The 6,000-nt window shown below is 40.1% G+C and overlaps 1 protein-coding gene across 4 annotated transcripts in view; it reads left to right on the top strand.

Moving 5' to 3' along the window:
- Positions 1 to 323: 323 nt before the first annotated feature.
- Positions 324 to 6,000, top strand: part of TMPRSS11F (transmembrane serine protease 11F) — a 44,028-nt gene continuing 38,351 nt past the window's right edge. For 2 of the 4 annotated variants that reach the window (XM_077275902.1, XM_077275877.1), the window contains exons 1-2: positions 388 to 416; positions 5,127 to 5,231. The gene's annotated coding sequence lies outside the window, so the exon portion shown is untranslated. Of the gene's footprint in view, positions 417 to 5,126; positions 5,232 to 6,000 lie in introns of all 4 variants that reach the window. The other 2 variants (XM_077275913.1, XM_077275885.1) reach the window with 2 other exon arrangements.

The raw sequence follows: 6,000 nt of genomic DNA, 5'->3' as shown, positions 1-6,000 counted from the left end.
AAAAGAAAATTCATATTAAAAAAGACCCATTGCCCCATTTTCCCATGTAACATTACAGCTCCATCATTGCTCGCACCCATACAAAAAAAAATATTGATATGTTAACCTGTAGAGTGAGGTAATGCACAATGTTATACTGGTATGCATTGTATGCATTGTTTTATTTCTACAGCTGATTGGCTCCAGGAAGTAACTTGCTTTTTACAGAGAAACCAATGCAACACCCTTCATTTGATGGCGTGCGACTTTCTTTTTTTTTCATTGCCATCATTTAGCACTTGCTTCTAGACCAGAGCTTGTTGAACAAGTTTTATTCAAATCACAAGCTTTCTTAGCTACTGTCCAAACCCAAGCACCTACGGCTATCCTTTCAGTGCCTGAGCCACCAAGCACAGTTGAAAAGAACAGTCTCCTAGGTAAGTACTCACATAATGGCCAATACTTCACTTGCTTATCATTCTTACTACACTAGCCCATGCACTGGTCTATGTAAATGGATGTGTTCAGTAGTAATCCTTTTTGCATCCTTTGCAATGTAGTATTATTTGTTAAAAAGAATGTGGTAGTGGATATTTCCTGCAGTCCTATAAAAGGCTTTAATGTCTCTGCACATTGTGCCAATGGCAAATCAAGCACTGCAGCGTCAACGGCTTTTCATGTAGTTGATGTACAAGTTGTAGATTGGCATGTTAGTCTTTAATCTGTTAATGTTGATAGGATTTATTTTTATTTTGCTGTATTTTCCTCATCAAAGGGTTCTTTGAAAGAACAGTACTTAGACACCTTTAGTGTGTTGATAGAATTTAATTTATCATACTCTATTTTACTCATCGTATGGCTTTGTGCCAGAACAGTACGGAGACACCATGGTTTCTAAAATCCAACTTGAGGGCACTGTCTAAATGAATCATTATTTGTGAGCCAGAACATTTGTTAGTATAGGAAAGTAAAAGTGGCTATTACCTGCAGTCTTATAAAAGGCGATAATGTCACTGTGCATCGTGCCTATGGCAAATCCAGCACTGCAACTTCAACAGCATTTTTTGTATTTGATGTGTGAGTTGTAGATTGGCATGCTAGTTTTTAGTCTGTTAATGTTGATAGGATATATTTTTATTCTGCTGTATTTTACTCATCAAAGGGTTCTGTGCAAGATCAGTGCTTAGACACATTGCTTTCTATAAGCAAACTAGTTTTTTCACAATGAACCAATAATTGTAAAGACAGGGCATTTGTTCATTCCTTGCATAAAATTCATTATGTCTTTTGTATGGCTGTTTTTGAGGTGACAGCAGGACCTTTCCTTACTGGACCCCTGAACAGCTGTACAACGCACACATTATATATGTTCGCCCCTGCCTGTTATTGTCATTGAGAATACTCAGATGATTGATGAAGACTGCAAGTCAGCTGAATAACCTTTTTCAAAGAAATTTAGGGTGCATTTACACTGCACAGTTATCATGAACGAGCTTTCCTAGGATTGCTCATTTTACAATAATAGAGAGGGGTAAACAGGCTGAAAATCACCCGACAAAAGAGCAAAGTGCTTGTTCATTGGGTGAAATTATATTTTTGCTTAAAAGATCATCATTCTCCGCAGTGTATCGTGCTGTGCAAACAGGACCTGTGCTGCTGAGAACAATTACAGTCTATGTGCACTCAATGATAGATTACTTTATCAGTCTGTGCATATATTAAACGCAGTCTGCCTATCTAATCAGGCTAATAAATGACCGCAATCATTAAACAAGTAGCTAATCGACAGCCATTTAAGAATGCAAGTTGAGTGATGTAAACCTGCCATTTTTTCAGCATTTCTGACAAAAGTGTCCATCAAGGATATAGATTTGCATTATGATCAGCAGGGTCTTTTCTCTCTCTCTTCTGTAGAGTACAAGTTTTTATGATCAGCGGGGTCCTATCTTTCCTATAGAGTGTAAGCTCTTATGGTCTGTGGGGTCCTCTCTCTTTCTCTCTCCTATAAACTCTTATGGTCAGTGAGTCTTCTCTCTCGTCTGTAAAGTGTAAGCTCTTATGATCAGTAAAGTCCTCTCTCTCTCCTGTAGTGTGTAAGTTCTTATGGTAAGCGGAGTCCTCTATCTCTGTCTCGCATGTAAAGTGTAAGCTCTTATGGTCAGCGCAGTTCTCTATCTCTTCTGTACTGTATAAGCTCTCATGGTCAGCACAATCTTCTTTATCCTATAGAGTTTAACCTCTTATAGTGAGCAGGGTGCTCTTTCTCCTATAGCGTTTATGCTCTTATGGTCAGCAGGGTTCCCTCGTTTTCTTATTCTCTCTGTTTCCTGTAGAGTGAAAGCTCTTATGATCAGCGGGATCCTTTCTCTCCCCTCCCCCATGTGTATTTTCCAAGAAATTTACAGTAAATTCAGCAAAGCAGGCAAATTCAAATTCTGAAAGAACTGCTCCTCTCTAGTCAGCTGCAAATCCTATTTTACTTAGTGAGATGAAGTGCCAACCATGATTATATTTCAGGTCACATAAAAAATGCAGTCAGTCAGTGGGCCAGGGTTTTATTTGTTGGCTGATTGCTGTCATGTTTATGTCAGCCAATGAGCAGAATAATTGTAAGCTTGTCTAAAGGCCTTTCCACTTCATGTTATTAAATTCTCCCATGCACATTAGAATAATGCTGTCTAGTGTCAAGGGTGACCCTGGCCACCTAATCATTGGGGGAAAGGTTGATTGGCCATGTTTGATTTCAGACTGTCGAATGCTTTGTTCTCACAGAGGGAACAATGGAGCACTCACCTGAATGAGCACTCCTGTAATGGGAGGGCCAGCCTAGATGGCTGTCACCGAATAACCAGTCTGAAGCTTTGTCCAGACGATTACCATCTACTGCATGGTTGGGGAACCTTATTTTCTGCCAAGGGCCATTAGACTATTTATACCATCATTCAGGAGCCATATAAACTTATCAACTTGAAAATTACCCTGCTATATTTGGTCACACATTTAATTAACTCACCCCTAATGTGATGGCTGGAACTGCTTCTCTGTGGTGCTGCTGTGATGTTATGTAGTATGGATGATGTAGTTACTTTTAACTACTTTTTGCATCGGTCTGGTGCGCAGTTGACTGTTAGCAATAAGTTTTTTTAAGAACTCGCAGCAGTAAGTCACAACAAACACTGATCACATTAGATTTAAAGAACGCCATCAGTGGGAGATCTGCAGTATACATCACATAGGAGACACCGAGACTGCTTTATATACATCACAGGTGACATAGGGCTGTGGTATATACGTCACTAGAGAGACATGGGGCTGCAGTATATAAATCAAAGGAGACATGGGGCTGCAGCATAGACAGATATGGGGCTGTGGTATAGGCATCACTAGACACAGGAGACATGGGGCTCTGGTATATACATCACTAGAGAGACATGGGGCTGAAGCATAGACATCACAGGAGACATAGAGCTGCAGTCCATACCATACGCAGCGGTGCCTGAATGACACCGGCGGGCAGGACTCAAATACGGTACAGTAGATGAGAAGACAGAAACAAAACACTAGCTTTATTGAAAGACAGAGGATTATATGCTGGAAATAAAACTAACAGTTATTGTAATGATAACAGCAATAATCAATACAAGGAGAGATAGCTGGAGTGTGTCACACAAGTTGCACTCCAGCTATGGTAATGCAAAGTTCAATTCAAACAGTATAAACAATTTCTGCAAATTACTCTCTTCTAACTTCCTACCAGGCTTTCAATAATTGAGCTGTGCTGCTACAGCTTCCTAGCTAAAGAACCCTGCTCTTGCTACAGCATCCTAGCTAAAGAACCCTGCTCTACACTCTAAACAGTTGAACACTGGTGTCACATACAGTTCTGTAAAACTTAGAAGAAAGTCTGGTATCTGCTGCTTGGTCCTGATGTAGTGGTGCAGAGTATGTTGTGTTGAGCTCTTCCTTCATGTTAACTGATCCATCTTCTTCTGGATCCGTGCAAATCTCATCCCCACTTTCAATGTTGAGAGATTACTGGTACCACAGCATCGTTTCCCCTCTCAATTTATTGGTGCTTGGGGAAAAGTACCTGGCTGTGCAATACGACCCTTTCCTTCTGACACGGTCCTGGTGATTGATCTTGTGGTAACCGGGCACTATCTTCTCCCTTGAAGCTGTTTACCAGTCTCTCATTGTTAAGACACACTTATTGTTCTGTCTCTCACAGGTATGAGGCTCTCTCTCCACTTCCTGAACCGACACTTCCTGCTTCTTGTTCACAATCAACAAACAGCAAGCTGCAGGGGAGAAAGGACTAGTGCAAGTGCACACATTTAGAGGGGAGCATTGTCTCTTAAAGTCACAGTGTAATTCAGTCCTTAGCAGGGGCTGACCCCCTACACATACATCACAGGAGACACTTTGGGGCTGGGGTATAGAGATCATAGGAGATACTGCTATCTTCTGCTATGGAATGGGAGCGCATCACACACTAACTCGGCCCACAAAGTACATCCTGACGCTGGCCAGTGTGAGGACGTAATCTTTCATTACACATGCCACAGCGTTCAGTAGTGAACGATGCATGCTGTCGGTGTAAAAAGATGTTAAAGGGCCAGTGAAGGTCAAAATGCAGCTTCTGGCCAAATCACTGGGGTCCACGGGAGCCAGAGAAAATGTAATTGAGGGCCGTAAATGGCTTATGGGCCTGAGGTTCCCCAACCCTGATCTAATGTGGATGTCTGACTTAAGAATGTATTCACATGTACTAATATCTGACCAATTTCTGTCCAATCAGACCAAAGTTGATGTGTAGTTGCCATTTGTTCTGATTGAAATCTGTCTCATCCTTCAGAAAACAGATTTGATGATTTTAAAATTATGTCAGGTCAAGAAGAATAGTGGTAGTGTGTAAACAGATAGAAAAACAACTCCATTATAAAGAATAGTAAAGATTCATTTTAGAATTATTTCAGTAGATGAGGAAGATGAGGGTGTCTTTTGGCGCAATTGGCTAAAGTCCCCCAAACACACATTAAAAATAGTCTAATTTGCATAGTGGCCTTGGACAGAAGATTATCAGGGAAGTTAGGGATCTATCATGTCCAATTTCAAACTGACAATCTTTTTGTTCTCCCTGAGATAAGCCAGAGATGTCTGACAGCGGCTGTTTTATGCGAACACAGAGACGGCTGAGATAGCTGCCAGACGAACAATCGGCTGAATTATCATTTGGCCAACAGCCATCTAAGGTATGGGGCGGTGCTTTAATGTGTGTTTACGTTGGCCGACTATCATGAATAAGTGTTCCCAGGACTTTTCAGTATAAACAGGCTGCCTATCACCTCATGAATGGAAAAAAAACACTATTTCATTGGGTGGAATGATTTTAACCTGGTTTAAAATCACTATTGTCACAAGCAGCACATCATCCTGTGTAAACAAGACGAGCTGCTAAGAACATTGACAGCCTATGTGCACTGAACAATCTATTACTGATCGCTCTCTCTGTGTGCATGGGAGGAGCTGTTGGTCCATCTAAACTGATTGGAAAATAGGTAGCCGTAAGTTGGATAGTGTAAACCCATTTTAATTCAGACCAAATTTATAATCTGTAAGATTGTTCTGACTGATCAGAAATCTATGTATTTAAATGCAAAGGCTAGATTCACAATATCTTCCTTTGAAATTAATAGGAAGAGTATTTAAAAAGTATTTAAGTGGTTTTTGAAAATGATTTAGGACCAGATACTCTACAAAATCCTCTTCAATAAAAATCAGTGTGAACCTAGTCTTATAATCAACTGTGGCTTTCAAAGTTGTTCTAGCTCTTTTTTTCAGCTGCTTGAAGTGTTAATAAATAATGTACCACTAATATTAATGATTTAATGGAACCTTGTAATATAGAAATATTTTCATAGAAGGTTAACTATGTGATAATTCTCATTGATTTTCCTTACTCTCAAGGAACAGGTTAAAAATGTGTTACCTGAACCATTTCTGTTTTTGTCATTGACAAAT

Source organism: Ranitomeya variabilis, chromosome 1 (genome assembly GCF_051348905.1).
Source record: "Ranitomeya variabilis isolate aRanVar5 chromosome 1, aRanVar5.hap1, whole genome shotgun sequence".
Taxonomy (NCBI): domain Eukaryota; kingdom Metazoa; phylum Chordata; class Amphibia; order Anura; family Dendrobatidae; genus Ranitomeya; species Ranitomeya variabilis.
The sequence above is the reverse complement of the archived record's forward strand: the minus strand, read 5'-3'. Positions and strand labels throughout refer to the sequence as shown.